The following is an 18,276-nucleotide window of genomic DNA, read 5'->3' as shown; positions in this document are numbered from 1 at the left end:
AGAAAGTGTGCATGCACGAAACGCGTAGGGTTTGGTATTGTATTTTTTTGTATTGTGCTTTTTAAAGGTATGAAAATCTGCCCCTAAGTGTAAACCTTGGAAGATGTTACCCTTCATTTTGTAGATAAATGCTCTGTATATTGCTGAATTTGTATGTTGCCCTTTATTCGGTAGCCGAATGTCTTTTATGCACTTCTGAATCTGTATATAAAACCAAGTGAGTCCATATAAGACATGCAGTTTTTATTGTAATAAACCATTTAATAAAAGTGAAAAAAAAATTCAAACTCTTTGGAAGTGTTTTATATTTAAGAGCGCTCTTACTAATAAATTCTTCCGCTGGAGGATTGTCTATATCTAATCAAGAGAAAGGAGTTGTTATCCCAGTGAGTGGCTATTTCGACTAATGCCACAGGTAGCTTTTTAAATGCAGGCAGAAAAACAACCAATACACTCTCTGCAATGACAGGCACAGCATTTCCATACCTAAATCTGTTTTGTGTGTCTGCACACAAGTCTGCACACCGTTCCTATCACTGCAGATACATCAAGGAGTGGATGAAAGCAGATCAGCTTCATTTCAGCTACATTTTTGTAGTAATAGTTAATCACGTCTCTCATTATGGCTTTTTTGTCACTAGTGATTAGCGAATCTGTCCTGTTTTGCTGAAAAATGGGCAAAACTATGGAAAAATTTGCAAATATAGGTAGACGTCCTGACGTAGCTTCCAGTGTGTTCAGTAAGTACTCCTCAACAGGTAGCAGTCCCCGTGCTGGCTGTATATCTTACAAATACGATTCCAAGAACCCGGAGAGTACACTTATTTGTAGTGAAGCAGTGTAAATTTTATTGAGACATCTTTGAGCACTACATGTTTCGGCTAAACAGCCTTCCTCAGGTGCATACAGAAGTGAAACTAGCAGAACGAATAAATACCCTACACCCACCAACAAGTTGCACCAGCTCCACAGTGTGGCCAGGTGTATAGATTTTTAAGGAAAGAAATTGTACTGCCATCTAGTGGCCTACTGACAATGTAACACCTTAGAAATAGTATACAATTCTTGAATCAATGTATGGTACAGCAACAATGTATTCCATATTTAGTAACAGTGTCTACAAACAGCAATGCATTCTGTGTTTGCAACAATTATATAAGGAAGGTAAAGCTTCTCCTACCCGACACCAATTAGGTAGAGAAATGGTTCTTTTTCTGAAAGGAGTCCCTCATGCAAAAGTTCATTGCTGTAAGGATAGAAGGCATATTATTATAGGAAGCATTTAAAGCTTAAAGCCTCATTCATGCCCAGTGGCTCCAATGTACCCAATGTGTGTATCCATTTTGCCTCCTGTTGTAGAAGCAGGCGTGTTCTATCCCCTCCCCTCTTTGGGACAATTACATCCTCTAGAACCAACCAGCGTAATGTTGCTGGTGTATGTTTTTGTAAATAGAAATGCTGACCCACGGGTGTGTGTGTTTTCTTTTTTTCGGGGTCATAAGTAGTTATTGAATATTTGTGTTCACGTATCCGTGGAAAAATTTACAAAACACAGGTGCCGTGCGTTGTTTTATTTTTATTTACACGCATGCCTTTTTTTGAGGAGACCACACGTATTTTGAAGTTTGTCAGAACAATGCAGAATTGCATGCCTGGCAAAAGAATTTGCTCATCACTATATTTGTCACACATATAATATCAATTATTATCACATTGATGCTTTGCCAAATCATGCCGAAACTGAAACCAATTTCTGTCTGTGTATAAAAACTCCCTGAATTGTATAAAGAGATATACTCTATATAGGAGAGTCCATTGGAAAAGAAAGTTACTTATAATTGTATTATTAGAGAATTAATTAAGAAGAATAATCATAATTGAGTGTAGCTTTCGCCAGGATGCAAGTGCTTCTTTAAGTGAGCACTTATGGGTACACCCTTGCCCCCTTTGGTATTTTGGCACTTGCACCTCAAGATAAAGTAAATGACCCATATACTGTTTAATATAATCACTTGCCTTTTAGACTGGCTGTGGATGCAGATTACTATGTATTATTGCATTTTACTGCTCTGCTGTTTCAATCAATATGGGGTGATAGCCCTGTTTTTTGCACTTTTTCTATTTCTATTCCTTTAACTCGTACATTGCTGTGCAATCTGAGCGGCACAATAAAGCAAACATGCTTACTTAACAATTCCTGCTGGCTTTGTTTCAGGAGCTTTAGACATAAGCATACCTTTGCTAATCCAAGCATTAAAAACTGGAAAAACATACAAACAAAACCAACCAACCAAAGCCATTTGATATTTAAACCTTGTAGCTAAAAATATAAATATTTCAAGGTAGACTTTTTTCCATTTCTGTTTAGCTATGATTACATTTTGCTCCTTTTTTTACCCAAGTCAGGGCTCTGTATTCATGCTCTAAAATAGAACCTGCCACTGTTGATGTGTCTTTGATGCTAACTGCATGGGTTTAAATTAATGTATGCAGCTGGGAATAGGATGACAAAGGTTTGTCTTCAAAATAATTGTGCATAAATGTCTTATCTTAGTGCCCACCAGGTGGTTTTCACATGTCCTAAGGCATCTAAAGATGTGACATACTGTAGGAGAAAAAAACTCAGTAAAGAAAGAACCATAGAAGACATACCATTGTGTTAAGGTTAATTCTATGAACCCTTAATAAATGAGTCCTGTTGTGTTTTATTATCTTTGTCCATTATCCATTAGTGTGTGAATGGTTTCTGAGCTATTGTCAAGGATTACATACTGTATTAAACATGCAAACAAAATGTGGTAAGTCAGCTTCCCCAAGTCACCTTCAGATAGCAGATCTGATTATCTTGCTGATATCACTAATAAGGGCATAGTAAGATTAACTATATACCATTGCAAGTCTAAGGTTCAGGCATTTTTAAAATAATATGTGTTTTAAAATATGTAAAAATAAATATTACCAGGAATATTTTCTAACATGGCACTAATGGACAGAGATTGGTTAACACAGCCTACACAAATTCAGGATTCAGAATATGCCTTTCGCTACTGACATTGGCTTCTTCTAATAAAAGAGACAAAAGGCAGGACCCACAACCAAAGACAAAATAAATATAAAATGTCGTTCTTTATGATGGGAAGCTAAGTACTATCTAAGTAGATTCTGCAAGTAAATGATAAATTATTAAATGTGTAATTTTCTCATAAATTGAAGTCTTTGGGAGACAGGCTTTCCGTAATTCGGAGCTTTCTGGTTAATGGGTTTCCGGATAATGGATCCCATACCTGTACGTGTTATGATAGCCTATTGCGTCTGTGTGTGATTTTAGGCACTTCACAAGCTGTACCTGTAAAATACACATAGGGGCACATTTACTAATCCACGAATGTCCGAAAAGCGTCCGAATGCGTTTTTTTCATAATGATCGGTATTTTGGGATTTTTTTTCACAAATTGTCGCCACTTTTTCGTAGCGTTACGACTTGCGTGAATTGTCGCGACTTTTCCGTAGCCGTCGCACCGAGTACGAAAGTTTCGGATTCATTCAGTGCCATTGAGTCCTATGGGAGGCTTCCAAAATCATGCAAAGTCTGAAAGGTTTGCCCGCCGTTTACGAGTGCTCAATACAAAAAAGTCGTGATAATATACGAGCAAATCGTAACGGCTACGAAAAAGTCGCGACAATTCGCGCAAGTCGTAACGGCTACGAAAAAGTTGCAACAATTTACGAAAAAGTCGTAACGGCGACTAAAAAATCGCAAAAAATACGAAAAAGTCGCAAAATGTTCGTTTCCAATCCGAATTTTTCCCATTCGGATTCGGATTCGTGGATTAGTAAATGTGCCCCTTAGTGCACTCTGGGTCTGAAAGTTAGAAACCTGTTGCTGAATCAAAATGGTGTGATGTAGATGCTTAATTTCTTATATAGTTTACTTACTGCATTTCATTGACTGTCTGACATTCTAATGCCTGCTCCAAACCTTAGCTCTAAAATTGATTCTACTTTTTCTCAGCCTGTCTGTTGTAAGGCATGGAAGAAACTCCTTTCCAGAGATGAGACAAGGCCTTATGAGAAGTAAGTCACTTACTTTCAGTTTTCATTCAGCACTTCATAGAAGTCACTGCATTCCTTACATTCCCCCTTCACGGTTTATAATTGTGTAGCCTGTGTGTGGGCATTAGGTTGGGCGACAGGTCCCCTTTAAAGAAAATTTACATGAAAATCTTAAAAACTACAGAGTTTCTATAGAAGTGAATTGTCCCTGCAGATTTCAAGCAACTTTACTTTAGTTTTCCCCGTTTATTAAAACAGCTGAGATTTTCATCTTCATTTAAAACGAATAGATTTTTTGTTTGTGTGACCTTTTTTCAGTGACAGTCTTAAATAAACTCAGTCTATCAAGGCATGTTATATTACAACATGAATGCTTGGCATATTGGATACATAGGCTGATAACCTTGGAAAGTTATGGGGGATGAATAGCGTTTGGAGGTATGTATAAATTATTACATATCAACCGTGACAAATTGGTACATTAATATAGCATCACATGTTTATTACATTTAACACATAAGCACTTCCAGTGTCTTTAGCATGCCTTATTTTTAATAAAAATGTTACTACTCAAACAGGATTAAGATGCATAAAAATAAGGTGAGGGAATTCTTGAATGTTAGCTTAAGTTAATGGCCATTTTATAACTCTGTAGCCACTAAGGGGCTGCTGTCAATAGCTGACATGAGGACTTCCAAAGACAGCGATTTCATCTAACTCATCACTGGCAAACACTGCAGGAAATAAATCAAATTCAAACCGCTCTGCATTTGAAGAGAAAACATGTCTATTAGATTTCTGCTACACTAAGTTAATGGGAAAATATGAGAGCATTGTTCCTGTTAAAAACATTCCAGTGTTTAATTTTCAGTATAGTTTGCACAGTGACCTTTTGAAGCATCAAAATTTAATATATAATGACACTTAACAACTGCTGTCTTTTATATGCTTTTGTACAAACATGCAGGAAAAGCATATCAGCACCTAAGTATCATACAAAGCCAGATAGATTCATTGTCCTACTGTATCTTATCCCCTTACACATAAAATTCCCCATCCTCCCAACATAATCATAATAAAGAATATAACCTTTCTGTGATTCAAACTGATTGTGGCTACAAGCACTGATTTTGTTTTGTGCAACGACAGCAGTCAACGTAGTCCAACAACAACTGGACTTTCATGTCATTAATGACCCCAATAATATCATTAGCTGCACATTTAATTCCAAAAGTTACACCATTTCGAGTATTATTTTTAGAAGCAGATAGTTAGCGCAAGAAAAACACGTGTTAAATAATGCAAAGAACAATGTGTCTAAATTATGATGTGTGTCCTTTTAGTGAATTGTGCGTTAAGTCATATTTTTTGCGATTTTTTCGGCGCCTTTCCGACTTTTCGGAAATGATCGCGACTTTTTCGTTACCAATACGATTTGCGCGAAAAAACTTGAGTTTTTCGTAGCCATTACGACTTGCGCGAAAAAACGCGAGTTTTTCGTAGCCATTACGACTTGCGCGAAAAAACTTGAGTTTTTCGTAGCCATTACGACTTGCGCGAAAAAACGTGAGTTTTTCGTAGCCATTACGACTTGCGCGAAAAAACTTGAGTTTTTCGTTACCAATACGATTTGCGCGAAAAAACTTGAGTTTTTCGTAGCCATTACGACTTGCGCGAAAAAACGCGAGTTTTTCGTAGCCATTCCGAAAGTTGGGCAAAATCTGGCGATTTTTTCGTAGCGTTAAAACTTGCGCGACGTTTCGCGCAAGTTTTAACTCTACGAAAAAATCGCGACTTTTCGTGCAAGTTTTAACGCTACGAAAAAATCGCCAGATTTTGCGCAACTTTCGGAATGGCTACGAAAAACTCGCGTTTTTCCGCGCAAATCGTATTGGTAACAAAAAAGTGGCGATAATTTCCGAAAAAATCGCAAAATATCGATCATTACGAAAAACACGCAATCGGACACATTCGGCCCGTTCGTGGGTTAGTAAATGTGCCCCTAGGTCTAGGTTTCCAAGATATTTCATATTTGAATTTTTCATTTACATATAAAACTGTATTTATTTTCTAGGGAAGCCACATACAGGCTAGAGATATAGTGACTGAATATGAACCCCTTTTTGAGCTCCTTTACGAATACAGACTTATGATGTGCTTATGCTAAAATGCAAAAAAATGTCTTTTATTAAGTATTGTCCAGACACCTTTTTCACACTTCTGTATAGTTGTGCTAACTGTCAATATGTCCATTCCACCTCTTCTGCTGAATTACCGTATATACTCGAGTATAAGCCGAGTTTTTCAGCACCAAAAATGTGCTGAAAAAGTCACCCTTGGCTAATACTCGAGTATATACGGTACTTTGTAGTTTAGCTGAAAACTAGAAAAAGCCATCAGCACGCACGCGCTCCCCCCCCCCCCCCCCCCGTGGATATGCGTGCTTGCTTGCATACGTGCGTGCATGTGCATCTGTTTACAAAGGGAGCAGTTTTGGATTGAAGCACACGTATTGCACGCGCACGCACATCTTCATACGAAGGGAGAGCGCACAGAGCACAGATACCAAGGGAGTGCACACAGCGTAGGATTGAAGCACACGACTAAACGATGGGAGCGCACGCAGAGGAGCGAACACAGCAGGATGGGAGCGAATACAGGGGAGCGCACAGCAGGATGGCAAGTACTTGATACTCAGTATGGCAGCTTCCTTAGCCTTCCCAAACTGACAATTAAAAAAATAATAATAATAAAAGGTTAAATAATGAAAACTATGAGGCAAACTTTTGTCTCTCCAACTCCATGCTGTTTATGTATTTAACCTAGCCCCATAGTAAAATAATTTCCCACCCTAGGCTTATATTCGAGTCAATATGTTTTTCCAGTTTTCTTAGGTATCCCGGCTTATATTCGGATCATACCCTGGAACCCTAAAAATGGCAGGGTTTAATGCACAAAGTGAAACTCACTGGCACTTGCCACAATAAACCCACTTGTATTTGCCATATTATGCTGGTATCTGTTCTTCTTTTTATAGTATACTGTATATAGTAAATGGTTATAACAGTGATGGAAGCAATACAGTTCTGTAAATGCTACCGCATGCAAGCAAAACTGGGTTTGGTTTGCATCAGCACCTAGACACTAAAGCTAAACTTTAGTACAATGAACATGATCAGAACTCAGGTTTCTCACACAGGCTTGCTGGGACAGGAGGGAAGATGTCGGAGTAGAGCAGTACCCTGGGCCTGTGAGTTATTTAGCAGGACATGAGGTTAGCGATTATATTCAGTTGGCTCCCCCAGTGATTAAGATTCTCCTTGTCATTTAAAATAATAGGCTGCATTAACAAAATCCGAGTTCCAAAAAGCATTTGAAAGGTCCATTTTGTCTGAAATTTGGCTATGACAAAAACTAAAAATTTTGATTTCACCAACTGCAAATCACATTGTCTATTTGAAGAGCAGGGTAACATTTGTTCATACTTTATAAATAAGAAATAAATACTATATTAGTACAGACTCAAATATATATTTCATCAGCAATGCAGTTCAGCTCAACAGAGCTGTTGGCCAAACACAGATTCTGTTCTAATATTTGGAAAAACCCCTGATGGTTTTTTCATATGATAGCAGCGAGACACGGGCACAGAACATTAATAAATGATAAATGTCAGCAGCACACTGCCAGTGTCTTAGACAAAGTCTGGGCACGTCAGACAGTCAGCATTCATACTTAAAACTTAGGTTAGAGTTACAGTCTCATCTAAGGGAACTGCATAAAAAGCAGCAAGGCAACAGCGTGAATGTAAATGTCAGTATTTTTCCACATTCAATCACATGCTATCTTGTAATTTGTGTGATTTTGTTTTTTTGCACCGACAAATTTTAAAATATTCAGTCAGTGTAATTTAAGAAGCATGTTTGCAAAAAAAATAGACTAAATAGACTATAAGACTATAAATGCATACCACTCTTATAAAAAAATATATGGACAAAAACTATATGGGCTAAAGTCTTATTATATCGGTTATTAATATGAAGTTGGTTGTAAATTTGCTGCTATAACAGCCTCTACTCTTCTGGTAATGCTTTACACTTAGGGCCTAGTTTATGGTTGCTCTAGGCTTTAGGCTCAAGAAATCCCAAGTGAGTTTACTAACTAAAGCTGTGTTTTGTGCTTAAAAAGCTTGCAACTGCAGTCATTTTTACCCAATGAGCTTTTGCTACAAAAAAAGAAACTTTGGCAGCTTTTAGGTGGCAATATTCCCCCAGATGCTGGAGCATTATTGGTGGCATTTTTTTCCTATCAGCCCTAGGAGCATTAGTAAGGATAGGCAGTGATTTGGGGCATTAGGGCCAGAACTAGGGGTAGGCAGAAGAGGCACCTGCCTAGGCAGCAATGCTGAGGGGGCACCAGACAGGTACCTCTCCTGCCTACTCCTGGTTTGCACTCCCTTGCCCTGCTGCTTGTGATTGCATGACATTCCTGCCAACACAACATCAGTGCACATGCGTGCTTCTTCGCTTGTTCGCACGCATGAGGGGGAAGGGGGGGAGGATGCAGGGGGCAAGGTGGTTGGCCTGCCCTTCAGCTTGGCCCTTCAGCTTGGCCCACCCCTGAATCCCAGATATGTTCAGGTGAATTCAGGAATCTGTGCCATTCTGTCAAGTTCTTACACTCCCATCTCAGCAAACCTGTTCTGTACAGACCTTCCAGTATGCTGGCATCATTGTGCTAAAACAATAAAACACCTTCCTGTTACAAGCCAAATTGAAATAAAACTAATTCTAGTACAAACTTAACTTGTTACAGGCCATTAACTTTTTTTGTTTTTAATTGAAGTTTGCAACATAACAATCCAGAACAGCACACTTGTATTGCATTCATATTTGACAGTGCAAATGTATCAGATTATGCAGGATCTGTGTAAGCATTACAGTGCATGATAGCAATAACAGTTTTTTCAATCGTTTTTTTCAATCTCCCCGAGTTGCCATCAGTTGCCATCCCACCGGCGAAAATGTAATTCTCCGGTGGGATGGCACACGCGGCGGCGCGATTTCGGCAAATCGCCGAAAATGTCTCGCGAGGCAACTTCGCCGATTTGCCGAAATCATCTGCACAGTGTGTGCCATCCCACCGGCGACTTACATTTTCGCCGGTGGGATGGCAATCCGGGGAGATTAATCGCCTGCGAACAGGGAGTTTTCGCAGGCGATTAATCCCCGTCTGCCAGAGCCCTAAGAGAGAGGGAGACAATAAATAATGTAAACTAAAACAAGAACTAAGAAAAAAAATAAGAAGAAAAAGATAAGAAAAGAAGGAGAAACTGTAAAAGCGCTCTGCTCATTCATTTCGTTGACTAATCCATTGTAGTCCATTAACATTTTAACATTAACATTAGGCTCCTCAAACATTCTTAAACTAGAAGAGAAGACGAACCATCCCAGCAGGGGTTCAATTAACATTCTGTAGGGCAGTGCTGTCCAACTTCTGTGGTGCCGAGGGCCGGAATTTTTCTGGCCTACATGGTGGAGGGCCGATAATGGAAGCCAGTTTTGACCCACTTTAAACTACACCCACGTTATCACAAGAGCTTTTAAGACCATCCCCACATTAATGGTGGCAACACAGCAAAAGCCCAATGGTTGGTGCTCACTGAAGGGATATCCCCCTTCATTCATATGTGAAAGAATTATATAATGTCATATTAAGACACACACTTAAATCCATATGCCTCCTCCTCTTCTGTGGATAGCACAGCAACCCCCGGTATATAATTACACACCTTAGGGACCATTTAATGACTATTTCCAAATGCAAACTCCCAGAACAAACCCCTGCCAGGTTCACCTCCCACAGGCAGCATAGGGCAGGTAGAGTAAGGCACACACAGGCAACATAAGAAAAGGCAGAGTATGGCACACACGGGCAGCATAGAGCAGGCAGAGTATGGCACACACAGGCAGCATAGGAAAGGCAGAGTATGGCACACACAGGCAGCATAGGGCAGGCAGAGTATTGCACACACAGGCAGCATAGGAAAGGCAGAGTATGGCTCACACAGGCAGCATAGGGCAGGCAGAGTATGGCACACACAGGCAACATACGAAAAGGCAGAGTATGGCACACACGGGCAGCATAGGGAAGGCAGAGTATGGCACACACAGGCAACATAGGGGAGGCATAGAGCAGGCAGAGTACTGCTTGCCCTACCCTGCCTGTGTGTGCCATACTCTGCCTGCCCTCCCCTGCCTATGTGTGCTATACTATGCCAGCCCCCTCGCCTATGTGTGCCATACTATGCTTGCCCTCCCCTGCCTATGTGTGCCATACTATGCCTGCCCTCCCCTGCCTATGTGTGAAATACTATTCCTGCCTTCCCCTGCCTATGTGTGCCACACTATGCCTGCCCTATGGCACACACAGCATACAGAGACACAATGCTGGATGTGTCAGAGGGAATGTCTGAGGTGTGAACAGGTGAACAATGTGGGTGATTACAGCCTGAGCCTGAGGTGTGAAAAATGCAGAGGGAAAACAATGAAGGCATTAAAAGGTGTGAACAGTACAGGGGATTAGAGCCTGGATCTGAGGAGAATGAGCTCTGCGGGACTATCTGGGTGGGGGGCTAAAGAAGGGAGAAAAAGAGAGTGTTTTAGGGCTCTGGCACACGGGGAGATTAGTCGCCCGCAACAAATCTCCCTGTTCGCGGGCGACTAATCTCCCCAAGTTGCCATCAGTTGCCATCCCACCGGCGAAAATGTAAGTCACCGGTGGGATGGCACACGCGGCGGCGCGAATTTAAGCAAATCGCCGAAAATGCCTCGTGAGGCAACTACGGCGATTTGCCGAAAAAGCCTGCGCAGCGTGTGCCATCCCAACGGCGACTTACATGGTAGTTCGGGGAGATTAGTTGCCTGTGACAAGGGAGATTTGTCGCGGGCGACTAATCTCCCCATGTGTCAGAGCCCTTATGTATTTAATGAAAATAAATGATCTAAAAATGATATCTAAAGCTTGGGCATCAATCTACATGCAAACAAGGGGCTATTAATAGATATGACACTTCCGTAGACTGTTGCCACATTATGTCATTGTACAAAGTAGACTTATGGTTAGCTCTTAATGGAACAAGGTCAAACAATGGAAAACAGTCAAGACTTTCATTCAGCCAGGTAATGTTCTCCTGGCATCAGTCGAAACCAGACTTTTTCATCAGATTACAAGATGATGAAATGCCATTTGTCACTCCAGGGGACAGAGTACAGTAATGCAATACAGTATTTCTTGTACTGATGTTTTTTTCTGGAGACAGTTTAGAACTCAACAATAACTGTTTCAACTAAACAGATTGTCTGGATATTTTTGGCTAAATATGTGTTTGGATACTTATATAGTTCTACTCATTGTTTGCACATGTGCACATCTGTGAGTGTTTCCACACATATGCCTGTAAAGGCTCACGGATTTACATGTCGACTTATGTCGTCTGCCTTTTGCCTACTGCTCTGTATATTTTTATAGTCACTTCTCTCTTAAGTTTACTGGAATTCCAGGTTCCTTAGAAGTGTTAATTCTTCTCACCATCCACCTCGATCAGAAACTCAAGGTTATGCTTTCTTAGTTTGGGTACCCTAGATGGGTAAGAGGAATTTTAAGACATTTTTGACTGTAGGTTTAGAGGCTGTAAACTACTGTATAACAATTTGTCAAAACATTTTTTTCTAATTGATCTTGGTTCTTAAAGCTGTGTTTTCAAGCTGTGTTGTCAGCTGTTCTTTACCAGGACTAAGGTTTCTCTGATTTCCTCAAACTAGGGGGGGGTTGTTGACCCAACCTGCCCACAGGATGACAAAAAGTAATATTGTTGATGTAGCTCTTTTTTACATGTCCCCTTTAATTTGCATGTTAGTGATATGATTAACTGAATAATGCTAGCCAATTAGCCAATCCTATTGAGGATTTGCAAGTAAATGGAGGGGCTTACACAGGTTTTTTTTATCACTTTGAGTTGGGCAGGGTCAGAACATGCAAAGGGACGTGCAGCAAAGGGTAGCTGCAGTGGCACTTACCATTAACGCAAAAAGAATTCGGCCAGCTCAAAATAGAAGAAAATAAAACTTAACAGGAATAGCTAAAGCAAACCCATACTTTGCTTATAGCCTAGACATGGAGCCTGCAATTACATCAGGTTTGAAAATATTTGTCCACACACAACCTTTTCAGTATCATTTGTGATACAATGCTTTATAATTCACCAGTAAGGGAATGTGGTTCTTTAAAAGTGGCTGTGAAACAAGTAATTCTTCCAGTGCACAGTAACTTTTATTTATTTACTAAACTTACTTTACAGTATATAATTTCAATTATTGTGTGCATGGAAGAGGACTTGGCTGTTACTCACATGTTAAGGTGCCCATACACTATAAGATCCGCTCGCTTGGCGATGGGGCCAAACGATCGGATTACATTTGAGGTTATGGGGCAGTTGGCAGTTATGGGGCAATCCGACTGGATTTTCTAACCTGGCCGATCGAGATCTGGCCAGATATCGGTCGGCCAGGCCGCTCTGTTCTGCCCATACACGGGCCGATTAGCTGCCGAATCGGTCCAAGGGACCGATATCGGCAGCTATAGTCAGCCCGTGTATGGGGGCCTTTATTCTTAACATATGTGTTGGAGCGGCTATTTTGCCCATCCTTGCTGTTAGCGTGAATGTTAGAAAGCATTCTTTGTATAAGAACATATTTATGTCAGTTTAAAAATAGTCAGTGGCAGCTGGCCATATCAGTCCCAGATAATAAGCTAACAATCAGTATTGTAATTATCTACCTTTTGCAACAGACATACATATTCAAACCATTTCCTATAAAAATGATTTACTTTCCTAAAAAACAGAATGGTCTTTGCATTTTGCATAATTTTTCAAGGCAAGACTGGACCGCTAGTATCTGCATCAGTAAGAATGATATGTGTGATTGACATTTAAAATTAGAATTTTAAATACAAATTTAACAGGCAGATGAGTTTTGCTGCTTTTGGACACTTTTAACTTTCTGAACTGTTTTGCTTAGCCTGTCCAAGGTAATGACCAGGTAGCTAATAGCCTTAGAAATAAAAAAGAGCACACTGAGTCCCATGCTGGCATATTAAATACTACAGTTGATCTCGGGAGTCAGAATGTACTTTTAAAGAAGAATTGTATGGAAAGAGAAATGTTGCTAGTAATTGGCTTAGCACAAGCAGAAGTAAGGAAAGCCCTTATGGAGACTTTTATCCTCCATTATTCCTTTTACCGTGCACTATATACAAACAGTCAAGAACATGGCACCTGCATTGCTCCATAGCAATCAACTGTATTAGCAATGGGGCAACCAGGTTCAAATAACTTCACAAACTTTGGTTTTTAGGTCAGTTTATGGCAGGATTTACATAGAAGTAAACTAGTTTACATTGAATCTAGTTTACTCAGTGCATTGTGCCTGAGTCTGAGCTTTCAGAAGGAGCCAGCACTACTCATTAGAGTTTCAGGTAACCTATAGTTTCTTCTACTCCCATGTAACTGGAGGGGTCCCAAGCCAGGGGCTGCTATCTTGCTACCTTTCCATTGTTCTGCTGATTGGCTGCTTGGGTGAAGGGAGTGGGGTGACATCACTTCAACTTGCAGCGTAGCAGTAAAGAGTGACTGCAGTTTATCGAAGTCATGTGGCTGTGGTACCCTGGGCAATAAAAGAACATGTCTAGCCCTATGTGAAATTTCAAAATTAAATAAAAAAAATCTGTTTGTGCTTTTAAAAAATGGATTTCAATGCAGGATTCTGCTGAAGAAGCTCTGATGCGTTTTTTTTTTTTTTTTTTAAAAAACATGTTTTCCCATCACAGTATTCCTTTAACAGGCGCCTCTCACATATAGTGACTGATCAAGACACGTGGCAATTAATCACCATGACTTTTTAAAAAGCCGGTTATGGCGACTAATCAACTAACCTTTCTGCCATAGAGTATTATAAACCTTGCTGTCACTAATAGTGCTGAAAATTCATTGTGTGGATTAGTCGCCACTACTTTTTAAAAAGATGTGGTTACTAATAGCCCAATGTGTCTTTGCCTTTAAGCCATCCTGATTTGCAGCTGAGCCTCAGCTAATCAGCTTGTGTCTTTCACTGTTTGAGTGTGATAAGAAGAGACATCATGAACCCAAGCTTTTAGAATATAGCCTGCTTTACCCTGTTTTACCTGCAAATAGCAAACCTCAAACTTGGCCAGAGAAGTCGAAACTTCTACCAACTCCCAGGACAGTATGCGTTGCAATAAAGTGAAAGATAGTAGAACATCAGAGGCTGTACTCATTTGTTGGTGGACTGTGTCCAAGAGCTAGCAAGATGCTCTATCCCTGAACCTGACAGCTTCAATCCCTATGCTGGTGGGGCAATAAGCCTTTTGATCTCAATAAAAGAATCTTTCTAAATCTAATGATGCCTACCTCCATCTCAGGTTCTAACACCGAACACCCCCTCCAGAAAGTAAGGTCCAAAGAATGTCTTTTTAAAAAGGGCAATTTTTACTGACGTATATGCCAATATAGTAAGTTTCTTTAAAAGGTCACTTAATATAATATAAATTACCTGTTCATTAAGATTAAGTACAGCGGCATCCCTGCGGCTGCTGCCACTTGCTTAAAATGTAAGCAAGAAAAATAAGATTAGCAATAAAAATAAATCCTCACAGATCATGTTTTCCAAACAAACATTATTAGTAGCAGACTAGTAAGATCAAGGATAGGAAATAAAAATACATAAAAAAAATACAATAAGAAGATCAGTTGTTGAGTTGCTAAAAATACTGTATGTCTGTCTATGGCATATTAAAAGTTTATAGGCTAACTTCCCTTTAAACTATCAGGATAAAATTCAGACAAGTAACCGTTGCTCTATGTTTGCAAGGTGTGCAAGTTTAACAGAAGAGCCTAAAATCTGCTTATTGATACTTTGTGCAGCAGTGTCCAAACTGCTGAAACTTTTTTGCCTCCTGCTGCTCACTTTCTTAATTGCATCTAACAAGGTTGTTCTGTACATTAATTGTTCCAGTTATCTTGAGGTTCACAAAGCCATATAATTATTGCAGTGGTGACTGTGATGCAATCGTTTTTGGGGAGGTGGGTGACATCACATTTAAATGTTTGCATAGGGCACCATGTAGTCCATAACAGGTCCTGAAAAAATTTCTTCCAAGATATTTTGTGTGTTTGTGTGTGAACCTTGTACATGATCCTAACTAAGATAGCAGTAATCTTTTTTGTAGGTACAACAATTCTATTGGGTTTATTTAATGTTTAAATCATTTTTTAGTAGACTTATACTTAAGATGTAGACTAATCCAAATTATGGAAAGATCCCCTATCAGAAAAACCCCAGGTCCCGAGCATTCTGGATAACAGGTCCCATACCTGTACACACACACATATATATAAGTGAAAAGGAAATTGTGAATATTGTCTGAATTAAACATAGTCTTTATTAACATCAATAAGGAACCATAGTTTAATATAGCTCTGTCAAAATTCACAAATCTTATTAAACTCCCTGTTATATATTGTCATAAGTGTAACTTTATTATGAACTATACACATATTATTCTTAGAGTGACTTTTACTAATCTCTAGATAAAGAGCATCCCTACTATATTGATTGCAGCTGCCCTTTGTGGTGCTTGCAGTAGCAAATTATGGCTATGAAAGGTAATCATTAATGTAGGTGTCAGAACATCACAGTGTCATTTAAAGACACCTCATGATGAACCGAGCATCTAAATCATAAGTACTGGCTTCAGAAATGTATTTTCTCCAGGTATTCATATAGCTTTATCACTCTTGGCTGTTATTATACATTCAACATTAGCAACTTAAATTATAACCAAAATTATATTCCTGTATTACTTGTGGTGATTTGTTTTTTTAATAAAATAGGCGTCTCATAATATAAAAACCAACATCAAAAAAAGAATACACACACTTTTAACCTTAGGGTTCATGACGTGAATGATTCCTGACAATTCCTGAATATGTAAAAATTTGATAGCGTAGGGACCTATGGGATTAACAATCCCTATAGCTTTAAACCCTACCTTCCTTATTTCCATTGTTACTGGGTTGATGCCCATGTATCTATTTTGCTATTAGCATATAATGTGTTATTGGCCCTAAGGCTTATGACCACTTCCTGCACACTGTATATTGTGTTTAGCAGGGGGTGGATCATTGGCCTGTATCTGTTTAACCAGGTGGATGTACCACTAAGCCTGGTATCAACAAGGCCCCAGAAGCTGTGCTGCCCTAGAGGGACAAGTACCGATAGTGAAGTCAGGAAGTAGGGACCTCATGAATGAGGATTAGTAGGTGCAGGAAAGATATATGTAATAGCACTTTCTAGGAAAGTGATATAGTCAGATTTAGTTAGAAAGATCAGTTTTCTGGCTCCAACCAGGAGAGATAGCTGTGAGTATTCTCCTATACAGGCTCTGCTTGCCTTAGTGTAGAGACAACAGTACTGACAAGGGTATCAGGCATAGTTTTCTCCCTGAACCATGTCTACTGTCTGGGATCTGGTCCACTAATGTAGGAACCCTAAGGATAAAGAGTGCATACCAACTATTTTCCACAGTGGTGCATCTTTATATTGCTTGCTCTGCATTTAACCTGCCAATCCATTTGCTCTACATCTGTATTGTGAGTATTTATTTATTGCATATCATTGAGTATTTATTGCATATCAATTGTATTTGACAATTAACCAGTTCTGTTTGAGTTTGCTGCAAGAAACTTCTAGCATCCTTTATTTCTTAGTTTGCACACAGCAAAGTGAGATATAGTTGTACTACCTCCCCCTTGCACATAGCAAAGGCCCATCCTGTGTGTTAGAGTCAAGTGTATCTCTATAGCCAGTAGCTGGATAGCTGGTCATTGTCTGTTTTACAGGTGTTACAATATAATATAAAGAATATAAAGTCTGATGTTCTTTAGTCATTTAACGAATGGACAGACTAGTTATCACAAATGTTATGTTAGCCTGAAAACATTAATAATCAGTTCACTCCAGATCCAAAAAAAGCTTTATCTGTAGGAAGCTGTAGCCTCATCCTCATGTTTCATATACAGTATAATATATTCCCATTATGTTAATGAACTTTATCAGAAAATACGCTATATTTCTCATGGCAAGACTGTACATTTTACAAATCTACCAACTGTGTTGCTCTTTATCATTTGTTACTCCTACAGCAAAAAAAAGGTTAACTACTTGCACAGAATAGCTTTTCTCAGTCACTTGCTTTTATTAACACACATCCTAATTCATTTCAGTTGAGGGGACCCATGCAACAATAGTTTAGCTTCTTAGAATGTTACTGCCGTAAACAAAATTAGTAGCCAATAGAAAAATGCTTCAGGAAAAGCTTCATAGTAAATTACAAAAGGAAATCTGTACCCTAACACTGAACTACATTTTTATTTGCAGAGACTGGGCATGGACCTCTTGATTTTACCAACAACACATTTTTAATGTATTCAGATGCAGGGTATTAGCCCCATGTGCAGGCCCAGATTTGTGGCAAGGCTGCATAAATTTAAAGAATGGAGAATGGGGCGGCCATTGGGCACCCCCAAACTGAAATCTGGTCCTGCCCATTCGGCCCAAGCTATGCAGCTTTTGTGACTGATTTAAGCCCTACCAATCATTGCAATATTTATTTAATAAGAATAAAAATCAAACTTGGTACCAAACTCTTTAAAAGTGGAACAGCAGGTCCACCAGGTGAGTCTCTAGAACACCAACATTACAGCTTCACTCATGATCCTATTATGATCCTACACATTCCTAGTGAAAAATCCCACAAAGATTTTTCCAGGTAGGAAAATTACTTTTGATTGGGAGCATAATTCTCCTTTTTATCATCCACCAAAAGAAAATAAGTAATGTAATGCCTACATGTGCCTACAATGTATATCAGTTGGGCATGTCTCCCCCACCCAAATGGCATTATTGGTACTGCATATATCCCCTCCGTTTTCTAGCACCATGACATTTTCCTAAAGCAAATAGCATTTTCACCCGGTGACCATTTTTCCTCTGATACATATTCAGATACATTAAAATCTGCAAACAGCATACACACACAAAGACCCTTAGGGCTCTGGCACACGGGAGAGATTAGTCGCCCGTG

Source organism: Xenopus tropicalis, chromosome 5 (assembly GCF_000004195.4).
Source record: "Xenopus tropicalis strain Nigerian chromosome 5, UCB_Xtro_10.0, whole genome shotgun sequence".
NCBI lineage: Eukaryota > Metazoa > Chordata > Amphibia > Anura > Pipidae > Xenopus > Xenopus tropicalis.
This window is presented reverse-complemented; position numbering follows the sequence as displayed.